Source organism: Pinus tabuliformis, chromosome 5_1, assembly GCF_031772625.1.
Source record: "Pinus tabuliformis cultivar Carrire ecotype Pingquan chromosome 5_1, CPIR1, whole genome shotgun sequence".
Taxonomy (NCBI): Eukaryota; Viridiplantae; Streptophyta; class Pinopsida; order Pinales; family Pinaceae; genus Pinus; species Pinus tabuliformis.
Genome location: NC_142305.1, coordinates 890040784 through 890053102, shown reverse-complemented (window position 1 = coordinate 890053102; position 12319 = coordinate 890040784). Strand labels below are relative to the sequence as shown.

At 40.6% G+C, this 12319-nt stretch overlaps 1 pseudogene across 2 annotated transcripts; it reads left to right on the top strand.

Annotated features, from left to right (window-relative positions):
- The first annotated feature begins 8661 nt into the window (after positions 1-8661).
- Positions 8662-11160, top strand: LOC149167667 (pentatricopeptide repeat-containing protein At3g12770 pseudogene; annotated as a pseudogene). 2 transcript variants are annotated; one of them, XR_016260956.1, is made up of 2 exons: positions 8963-9103; positions 9216-11160. The product of XR_016260956.1 is annotated as a pentatricopeptide repeat-containing protein At3g12770 pseudogene, transcript variant X2 (transcript). The 2 variants fall into 2 exon arrangements; XR_016260955.1 differs by having other exon boundaries at positions 8662-11160.
- The last annotated feature ends 1159 nt before the right edge of the window (positions 11161-12319 follow it).

The following is a 12319-nucleotide window of genomic DNA, read 5'->3' as shown; positions in this document are numbered from 1 at the left end:
AATAGTGAGTTTCTATGGGGCACAATAATAACAATATGGGGACTACATTGGCACAACAATACACTAAGGGGTTTGTACTAATAACAATAAGGGGTTACACTAGTAGTATAGGGACTTTTCCATTATTTTCATAAATAAATGTGCCAAAAATTCCATTTTGCCTTTCCAAAGCCTTAGCCATTGCCTTTGTCAATTTATTTAGCCATATTAACTGAAATGAACACCCACACTAGGATGTCTTGCCCTACATTCAACTTGGAATATGTGTCCCATCAATCATGGTTATTATTTTTCTTTTATTACTTTTATTACATGGAATTTTCACCAGGGCTGTTATAGAACCCTCCCCCTGGGGGGAACACCGTCCTCGGTGTTCAACAACACCTATAACCACAAAATTGTTGTAAGCAAAACATGCTGCCGATGGAGATTTATAACTTAGATCGTTGCAACATTTACGATGATCAACCTGCTGAGAAGCAAACCAACATGAAAACATAACAAGTATAAAATTATAATGACATGACACCCATACTGCTTATTGGATATTTATAACATAGCTCATGGTAGCCTTTACATCCATATAAATATATACATATACCAAACATCACCAAAACATATACCAAAACTGCTTTGCCTCAACCGAAAACAAGGGAGGATACATAGCCCCCATCTGATCCTCCATCTCCCATGTAGCTTCTTTGGGCCCAAAGTGCTTCCATTGCACCTTAAGCTACTCCATTGCTCAGTTTCGGAGCATGAGGATCTTTCTCTGCAAAATGCACTACGGTTTCGGCTGGAATTCTCCTTCTGGTTCCACCTGCAATATAGACCAGTCAATCACATGATCAACATCTTTAACATGCTTCTTAAGTAATGACACATGGAAAACATCATGGAATTTCACTGTCGAAGATAGTGCAAGTCAATAAGCTACTAGCCCACTCCTCTCAATAATACTGAAGGGTTCACAAAACCGTGGTGCCAGCTTGGCACATGATCTAATCCGCAAGGAGCTCTTCTTTGGTTTGATGTGCAAGTACACTTGTTTACCAACCCGGAACTCCTTGAACAACCTATTCCGATCAGCATAGATCTTCTACCTATCTTGTGCTGCTTTCAAATTCCTACATTTCCCGCTCCAGGTCTGCCAACATGTCTGGTCCAATCAACACCCTATTAACTGGAGCACTCCAACTGATGGGAGTATTACAACTTCGCCCATACAATGCCTCAAACAGACTCATCCTTAGCGACTCTTGGTACCCATTGCTATAAGCGAACTCTACCAGTGGAAGATACTCTTCCCACTTTCATTGTTGATGCATCACATACATTCTCAACATGTCCTCCAATATCTTGTTGACCTTCTCTATTTATCCATCTGTCTGCGGATGATAAGTTGTACTGAAGGCCAACTCTGTGCCCAAACCTGCAAATAACTCCTTCCAAATCTTGGAAGTGAACTTTGCATCCTTGTCTGACACAATCTTCCTTGGAACTCCATGCAATCTGACCATGTCCCTGATGAAGACTTGTGCCACATCACTCACTGAGAATGTAGACTTCATTGGAATGAAGTGTGAAACCTTCGTCAACCCGTCCACAACAACCATGATGGAATCATGCTGTCTCACTGTCCTCAGCAAACCTGTGATAAAGTCCATGGAAATGACCTCCCATTTCCACTCTAGAATCATAATCGACTATAGCAGTTAACCTGGATGTTTACACTCCGCCTTCACCTTCTGAAAATCCAAGCACCTAGCCACAAACTCTGTTATGTCTCTCTTCAAATTTGGATTCTTCATTGCGTTCAATGTCTTCTGATAGCTTGGGTGACTTGAATATGGTTTCACATGAAACTATCTCAAGATCACCTTCTTGAGCTCACTGTTGTCTGGCACATATATCCTGCCTCTAAATCTAACCAATCTGTTTGTTGTGAGACGATAGTCCTCATCTTGTGCACCTGCACTTGTACTTGTACCTATACCAATACCTATACATGTACCATCACTTGTACATGTACCTGTACTTTCACATGTACTTATACATGTACCTATAATACTACTTGTACCTATACTTGTACCTGTACCTGTACTACCACCTGTTCTCTGTTGCAGCCTGTGCAAAATCTCCATATACCTGTCATCCTACTGACCTGCCTACAAGATCCTATCTTGTAAGTCTGTCCCATAGGAGCTCATAGTTGCTAAGTGATTTACCTATATCCGCTTGCTAAGAGCATCTGCCACCTTGTTCTCTTTACCTTTGATATATCTGATCTCAAAATCGAACTCACTGATCATGGCCAACCACCGAGCCTGCCTTCCATTTAGATTTAGTTGGTCAAATAGATACCACAAACCACTATGATCACTCATCAATACAAACCTCCTACACAGAAGATAGCGCCTCCACATCTTTAATGCATGTATGATCGCTGCCAACTCAAGATCATGAGTGGGGTAGTTCTGCTCGTGCTCATTCATTTTTCGTGACTCATAGCATACCACCTATCCATCCTGCATAAGGACTCCACCAAGTCCTCTATTGCAAGAATCTGTACTTACTACAAGTTCTTTGTCCATATCTACAATCTTTAACACTAGTGCATGTGTTAACAACTGCTTGAGTTACTCAAAACTAGCCGCACACATCTCTGTCCATTCAAACTTCTTACATTTTCTCTGCAATGATGTGATAGGATAAGAAATCTGCTAGAAGTTTGTGATGAACCTGCTGTAATAGCCTTCCAACCCCATGAAAGATCTCACCTCATCCACATTTCTAGGAGTTGCCCACTCCATGTAACTCTTATCTTCTCTAGGTCCACTGCTATGTCATCCTTGGAAACCACATCTCCTAAGTAGTGTACCTCAGTCTAAAAGAAACTGCACTTGCTGAGTTTAGCATACAACTGATGCTCTCTCAACAACCTCAACACTGCTCATAAATGCTCGACATGCTCTTCCCCAGTTTTAGAATATACCAATATGTCATCAATGAACACAATAACAAACTTACCCAAATACAAACGCAACACGCTATTCATCAAGAACATAAATGTAGCTGGAGAATTAGTTAAACCTAATGGAACTACAACAAACTCATAATGCCCATACCTAGTCTAGAAAGTTGTCTTGTAAATGTCCTCCTCTTTAATGTGTACTTGATGATATCTGGATCTCAGATCAATCTTCGAGAACATTACTGCTCCTTTCAACTGATTAAACAAGTCATCAATCCTCAGTAATGGATACATGTTCTTAATGGTCACTTTGTTCAACTGCCTGTAGTCAATGCACAATTTGAGAGAACCATCCTTCTTCTTCACAAACAATAATGGTGCGCCTCATGATGATACACTTGACCTAATGTATCCCTTGTCCAACATTTCCTTCAATTGCAGCTTCAACTCTACCAACTCAAGTGTACTCATCCTGTAAGGTGCCTTTGATGTCGGAGCTTCCCCTGGCACCAACTCAATAGAAAATTCTACCTCCCTGTGAGGTGGAAACTCTGAAATGTCCTCAGGAAATACATCTTGAAACTATTGTAGAACTGGGTACCTACTCAAAACATCTGCATCCTCAACTTCCTTCCCTTTGTCACTAGAGATGTGTACTGCAAATAACACACACCGTTTCCCATGACTACGCTTTGCCTACATAGTTGTTACCATCCTAACTTATGTGGCTTTTTTCTTTCCCTACAAGACTCTTGGTTCTCCATTGTCATCCAAGCACTTAATAGCTTTGTCATAATAATCCACCTTGGTTCTATGAAGGTACAACCAATCCATTCCCAACAACACACTGCATGATCCCAACAGTAATACATTCAAATGTGTTGCGGTAGGCATACCATTCAAATCAAATACACAAGCTCTTATGCAATGGTGAACTCGCTTCTTTGTACCTGTAGCCAACTGCACTAACCAAGACTCTGCATGCATTTCTTTATTCAAACCACACCTATCCACCAGGTCAAGACTAACTTAACTATAATTAGATCTAGGGTCAATCAAAATAGAAACAACTTGATCACAAAGCTTATCGTCCATCTCAATAATAGATGCATGATGGTTTGCATGTCTGTTATCCAACATTGCATAGATACGAGGAATACTCTATCCAACATCCCCAAGAGTCTGCACCTCCTGTGCACTATATATTTGAGGCCTACCACCCTGATTCTGCGAACAATCTCTCCTGCGATGATCTTTGCCACAAGTCCAACACTTTATAGGCTTCCAGCCTGCATCCCTATTCTGCTCCTTATATCAAAATTCCTATCCTCTGTCTAATGCATTGAACTTATTAAATAGAACTACATTCTCTTTATTACATGTACCCTAAGGGGTTTCTCTCTTCTTGTCTCATTTTCCTTTGTTCTTTGCATTACCTTTCCAGTCCAGCTTAGTCTCAAATATGCGCTTCAATTGTTCATAGTATTGCTTTAGCTTTTGGATGGCATCCTCCAATGATTTAGGCTCATCGAACTCAATCCTATTTTTTAATGCAATTGACAATCCACTGATGAATCTCTTAATCTTGGCCTTCTCCTCCTTGAGGTAAGGCACATACCTCAGTAGCTCCAAGAACCTGCTAGTGTACTCCTCATTTGTCATCGATCCCATCTTTAGCTCATAGAACTCTTTTGCCCTGTCATCAAAGTATCTCTTCGATAGGTACTTCTTCTTGAATAGTCTCTCGAACTCACTCCAAGTCAAGTCCTCCTCATGAATACATTTGACATTCTTCACGTCTTCCCACCAAATGTTTGCTTTACCTTTGAGACTGAATGTAGCTATTCTGGATTTCATGTTCTTTGAATAATCATGTAACCTGAAGAACTTCCTCATACCAAGCAACCATGCCTCTGCATCCTGTGATTTCTTCATCTCTCCATCAAAGGTAGGTGGCTTTGCTTTCTTAAACTCATCCGAAAAATATCCCCTATCACTCCTCTTGTAAGGATGATAACGATGTCGATCATAGTGCCCATCTGAACCAGAACTAGAATAGTGCTTGTGTCCATCCCCTCTCCTATCCAGAGTGTCCAACAACCTGCCATCTCTCACTATGTCATCTCTATCCGACTTGTGACCACCACGAGACCTACTACCATATGCCCCATTAGTTATGTTCTCCTGCTCATAGTTGACCCGAAGTGGTCCCTATCGCTACAAATTTGACAAACTCTGAAATATAACTGCATTTATCTTTGCTTGTTTCTTCTATGCTAGAATGATTCTGTGATTGTCTGCCTTACAACTCTTTATTTCTGCCTTTAAGCTTCTCAATGTGTTTGCCAAATTAGAAGAGTGCCCAACACCATGCTGCTCATCTGATCCATAGGGAGAATCTAGGGAGTTGTAGTCTACCATCTTGCTAGTCATCTTTGATATTTCTTCCTGCAAGGTATATCATGTCAGCTAAACCAAATCACAATAAACCAACGTACCTTAGTATAGTTCGGGGAGGATATCTTGTCTGCAAGATTAACAAACCAATGTGATACATGTATAACATAATCATGACATCATATAGAAACATAACACATAAACATATAACCATGTACCCATCATTCTAGCTAGAGTCTAGTCATCAATGGATGACCATATCAACTACACATACCATAACCTCATGCATGACAACAACCACTACATTATGTACACTTGACCACATGCGAACATTAACATTCATAAGCAATGCATTATCAACCACACACTCAACAACAACACCATGAACTTTCCATGGCAACATCACTACAACCATGACTCATACCATACAAATGCAACAAGCACATGGCCTTATGATTCAAGAGACACACATGCAACTGACATGAATACATGACCAATACACAACCCATCCAGTTCGATGAGTGAACCATGCTCTGTAACACCCTCCTCCCATATCTATCCAAGTAACCAGCCAAACGGGGTAAACATGCGACGAGAAGTTACTATGATATGATTCGACCCCCTAAGTCATGTCAAGGAAGTGGAACTGACGAAAACACACCATACAAACCTTCAACATCGGCTACAGGACCCCTAAAAACCATCCCAACGTTTCTAGTAACCAGTCCCTGGGTCCCATTGAGATTTTAGACCACTTGACCCCCGGACGCTCCCATGCTATGGGCCTAACAACGTCCAAGAGGTTTTGGACGCTCTCATGACAAGGCATGCCAGTGTCCAGGGACTATTTTGCTCAGTGTTGTGCCAGCATCCCTAGGATTTGAGCCACTTTTTCAGGCCTAGAGCCCAGGTCACGACCCAAAATTGAATGGCACCTTCATAATAGAAAGATAACAGGGAAACAATGATGCAAATGTAAATACTTGAACAAGCCCTTAACCGGACCCCTACTAGCCATGACAAGAATTTCGTCAAACATATCATAAATATGTAATCTACAGGTGTAAACAACAAATTTAATCATAGGGGTCTCATACTTATCTGAAAATCGCTATGAAGCATTGTTCCCTTATATCATTTGCTACATTATCATCTATTAGGTCATAGATACATTGTTCATTCATTTACAATTAAAAACATGATGAGAGCCATACATATCCATTGTCATAAAACATATGCATAACCAACATAATAGCAACATAAATACCAAGGAAATCACAACAATATGATCCACATATAAACTAGTATAATATTAATAGAAATACAAGGAGAAATAACCTCATATTGATGATGAAAAATCCAAACCCAGGATGGGACTACATGTTCCACCTGACCATAGAATGGCTGAGCCAAATATCTCTTTAGCCATATTCCGAGCATGAATGTGGGATCTCATAGAACACATCAATCCAAAACCATCCAGGGCTTCCAAAAGCTAACCACTTCAACCCATCAAACAATGATTCCACCTCACCTTCAAACATCACAAAACCATCATCAAATTGGGCTCTACCCAAGCCTTCCAAGGCTCCAGAGTGTTTGTTCCAACCAAGGCTTCCATGACTAATAACTCAACCCATAGCTGTCGCCGGACTTCCAGGATTAGGAACTCAACCCACCAAGGGATTCCAGAGTGTTTGTCCAACCAAGGCTTCCAGGACTAGTAACTCAATCCTAGCTATTACAGGGCTTCCAGAGCATTTGTCTAACCAGGGCTTCCAAGAACTAATAACTCAACCCAAGCTAAAGGAAACATGAGAGCCAACCAAAACAAAACAAGGAAATAAACCCACAATCTCCATAGCTATCTAGGAAATGGCAAGGCTAGGCAAATCCACTGTCAATCTAGGCAATCCTCCATGCCAGTGACAGATCATGACCAATAATCAACATGCATATGCCATGCATGATAAAACTAGTGAGGAAAACATACATGCAACTCGGTAATTCCAAGCCAAATCCGTTGTAGTTGTTGATCTTGATGTCCTCTTGCACTTTCCTACTCTTAATTTGCCTTCTTGCTCCAAAACTCCAAGTATGCCACACTCCTCCAAGAGTGCTCCAAGAAACTCTAAGTGTCCAAGAGTATGAGAGATAAAGAATAGAGAGAGAGCTCCAAAACTGAATTGACAAAAGTCTGTGAACTGATCCTTAGAAGCCTTTTTATTAATGAGGCCTCTAATTTCTTCATTTTCCATTATTTTCCTTCATTTTCCTTCTCGCATGCAACCTGTGACCTTTCACCTCCATTTTCTCCTAATTTCCATTATTTTTATAAATAAATGTGTCAAAAATGCCATTTTGCCTTTCCAAAGCCTTAGCCATTGCCTTTGCCAATTTCTTTAGCCATATTAACCGAAACGAACATCCACACTAGGATGTCTTGCCCAACATTCAGCTTGGAATAAGTGTCACATCAACCGTGGTTATTATTTTCCCTTTATTACTTTTATCACATGGAATTCTCACTAGGGCTATTAAGTGTTGAGAACACCCAACCTTTGAGTAGAGAAGTGATGGGACTTAGCATGAAGATACTACTCTATATGAGTTATCTTCCAAAAAACCTGGGGGGGTGAAAGAACCATCATCCTTCCTAAAAATAAGAACATCGAAGAACATAAGACAACCATTGACTTTGCATTCCATAGTAAACTTTATGGAGCTAGACTGATTGTTAAGATGTTGGAGAAATAGATCCAACTTCTCCCTTCCATGAGGCCAAATCACACTAGTGTCATCCACAAATCTTTTCCAGCGCTTTGGTTTGAAAGAAGCAGAGGCCAAAGCCTAGATTCAAAGTCTTCCATGAATAGATTAGCCAATACAGGAGAAAGGGAGGAACTCATGGCAATACCACAAGTTTGTTCATAAAATTCCCCTTCGAAACTAAAGAAAGTATAGATAAGACGAATTTCAACCAATTTTGTTGTATCTGGATCACAAATAACAATTCGCAATAACAACTCTTTGTGAATATATTTATCCAACTTTTTTTTTGGTTATTGCTATTTTTAATTTGTTAACGTAAATATTATTTTATTATTTTAAAATGTAACATTATTATAAACATCTCCTTCTTCTGAAACATTTTTATGGGAAATTAAATAATTAATAAAAAAAATTAATTATGAAATTTTAAATCAATTAATTATAACACTAAATTTATATTAATTTTAAGTTATTACAAATTCAATATTCAATAATAATGAGTTTTTTTGTGTGTTGTGATTCCAAACTAAAACTGGATGTCAAGGTAGAAAATCGGAGATAGTAGTGAATGGATTTGAAGCTCTGTATCTCTTTCTGCATCAATCACAGACGATGCACCAATGGTTATGGGAGCCTCTACAAACGAATGAGCTTCAGAAACTATTATTATTCATGGCTGGCTGCCTTCGGATTTGTCTATGGATAATTGGAAAATGTGGAGGAAACTTGCATATGTGTACCATCACCAGCAAATTACAAAGGCCTCTTTTATAAAATTGGCAGAGGCCGTCCTCTCCACTATTGGTCATTTACAACAGTTCGACTCTGCCTCTCCGTCCATTGCTCAACGTGTGAAGGGTTTGTGTGAGAATGGAAGACTCGAAGAGGCTATGCAACATATACAGATTATGGACCAACGCGCCTTGGCTTGTCTATTACAGTGGTGCACTAACACAAAAGGTATTGCCCAAGGAAATCGTGTTCATCTTCACATGATCAAAACTGGCACTGATGCAGAGTCAGACCTCTTTCTGTTGAACAAGCTTGTAATTTTCTATGCCAAATGTGGCAGATTGCTGGAAGCTCGCCAAGTGTTTGAAAAAATGCCTGAACGAGACGTCGTCTCGTGGAGTGCCATGATTGGTGGATATGTACAACATGGATGTTGCGAGGAAGCCCTCCATCTCTACTGCCAAATGCGCCAGTGCTCAGGAATCGAACCCAATAGAGTCACATTCGTGAGCACTCTTGGTGCATGTACTGGTATAGCCGTCCTTGAAAAGGGTAAGGAAGTCCATGCCCAGATTATTAGAATGGGGATTAATTCAGAAATAGTTCTGGAGAATGCACTTGTTGATATGTATGCCAAATGTGCTAGTATGGAGAATGCCTGCAAAGTGTTCGACAAAATGCTTCGAAGGGACGTGGTTTCCTGGACTGCGATTATTGCAGGGTATGCTCATGTGGGTCAGGGGGAAAACGCTATAGTATGCTTCTCCCAAATGCAGATATCAGACGTCACACCTAATCAGTTCACTCTTGCTTGTGTTCTCAAGGCATGTTCAGCTACATCGGCTCTTGAACAAGGTAAGCAGTTCCATGCTAGCATTGTGAAGACAGGGCTTGAATCGGATGGTGTGTTGGGGAACGCCCTTGTAGATTTGTATGCGAAATGCGGGTGTATGGATATAGCGCAAAAGCTTTTTGATATAAAGTCTGGAAACGATGTCGTCACATGGACAGCATTGACTTCAGGATATGCGCAGCATGGTCATGGTGAGAAGGCACTAGAGCTATTTAAGAGAATGTTGCAGGTTGGTGTGAAGCCTGATCAGTTTATCTTTGCCACTGTGCTCATGTCGTGTGCCGTTTTGCTGGCCCTACAGCAAGGCAAGCAAATCCATGTCCTTATAGTTAAAAGTAGTAATAATTCAGATGTTATTTCACAGAACGCTCTTATTGACTTGTATACAAAATGTGGCAGCATGCAGGATGCACGCCAAGTGTTTGATAAAATGTCTCAAAGAGATGTGATCTCGTGGACCGCGATGATTGCTGGATATGGCAAGCATGGGTATGCATCTCATGCCATTGAATTGTTTGAACTCATGATCTTGAATGCCATGGCGCCGAATCCCGTCACGTTTGTTGGCATTTTGTCTGCATGCAGTCATGCCGGTCTAGTGGAGGAAGGCAAGAAATACTTTGATTCCATGAGTCACGATTATTTCATCAACCCGGCAATGGATCACTATGCCTGTATGGTTGATCTGTTTGGCCGGGCTGGGCTTTTGGAGGAGGCACGTGATTTTATCAGTAAAATGCCAATAAAGCCTAATGCTGTTGTCTGGGGTGCACTGCTCGGTGCTTGCAGAGTCTATATCGATGCTACAATAGGAGAATATGCGGCAAAACATCTCCTTGAGTTAGAGCCAGAGGATGCCGGAACTTATGTGACGCTGTCAAACATTTATGCTGCAACAGGCAGGTGGGAACATGCTGCAAAGGTTAGAAAACTGATGAAAGAAAGAAAAGTAGCGAAGGAACCGGGATGCAGCTGGATTGAGGTTAATGACAAGGTTCACACGTTCTATATAGGAGACAGATTACATTCTCAAACAAATGAAATCTATGCAGAATTGGAGAAACTAGATGGACAGATGAAAGAAATGGGGTATGTGCCTGACACAAACCTGGTTATGCACAATGTGGACACTGAACAGAAGGAACAAATTCTGCATTACCACAGTGAAAAACTGGCCATTGCATTTGGGATTATTAGCACTCCCAGCGGCTCATCTATCCGAATCATCAAAAACCTTCGTGTATGTGTCGATTGCCATGCTGTAACGAAGTTTATCTCTAGGATTGTAGCGAGAGAAATAGTAGTAAGAGATTCCAATCGTTTCCATCATTTCAAAGATGGGTTTTGCTCCTGTGGGGATTACTGGTAATGCCCAGATAAGAAAGTAACAAAAATGAACTATTTATTTATTAAACCATCAGGATTAGGGCTATGCTGGATTTTGTTATGGTTTAGCTTTTGGAACCTTGATCATGTAATCATTGTTATAGATCTTTTATTAGTTCCCGAGCTTCCCAAACGCCTGCATGCAAATATGCCAAAAATTGCCCGTTTCTCGTGCGGTATTATCGGGAGATTCTTGAGTGTCAGGTTACACCTCTTCTTTGATCTCATTGTTACCCAGAAGTTATAAGTGCTTCCTTTGTTTCTTCTTCGATGTCGCTGTTGCCCTCATTTTTTTTTTGGAAATGCTTTCAAGAACACCTGCAAGTGCTGGTTGTGTCTCTTCTTTGATGTGGCTGTTGTCCACAAGTAGTTTTTCATTATAATAATACTAATGTAACTAAAGCCAGCAAATGATTAGACCCCTTGTTCACGGGACAAGGGACCCCTATGTGCAATTTGACTACTTAGTTTGAAATGCTTTCAGTGAACAACTGCAAGCAGCATCTATTCAATCTGAGATATTACAATGCGGTAGATAGGTCTCACAAACTATGCAAATACCCTTTTGCCTAAGTTGCCACCACTTGGGTTATCTATTCCTCAAAGTCATCCTAAACTTGCACCTGCCCCATTCTGTAATGAATGACCCTCTTGTGGAGTTGCACCAGCCCAGGTGGGGTGGACATGTCACTTGGAGAAATCCAATGCCGGTGGGGGCAATAAGAACAAGAAGGAATCTAACACTGGTGGGGGCAATAAAAACACCCATTTTCACCAACTAGGCAAGCCCAAATGCTTTCTGTTATAAATCAGTGTTTTGGACAAGTTAGAGGGCAGTTCTCTTTTTCTAACTTGAATCTTTTGATATACTTGGCAAACCTCACAGGTTAACAATATTCTCAAAAAGTGAATTTGAAAATAGTGCACAACTTTTTTGAATGGGTTTTGAATATAACTATCACAGGGTTAAACTTTTCATTCCACTTAAGTATCCCATACCACTCAAGAAGTCTAATAACCATATAGTAGTAACCTGACTTTGCTAGTTGGGCATGTCCATCAACCCTTTGTATCACGTACATGTGATTGACATGTCTTGATCAAACCAAGTCAACCACCCTATAGTGTGCAAGATGTTGAAGTGTTGGTTTGACCGTATGCGATGCTACACCATCACCATCCAAGCATAGAAAATGTTGTTCCAT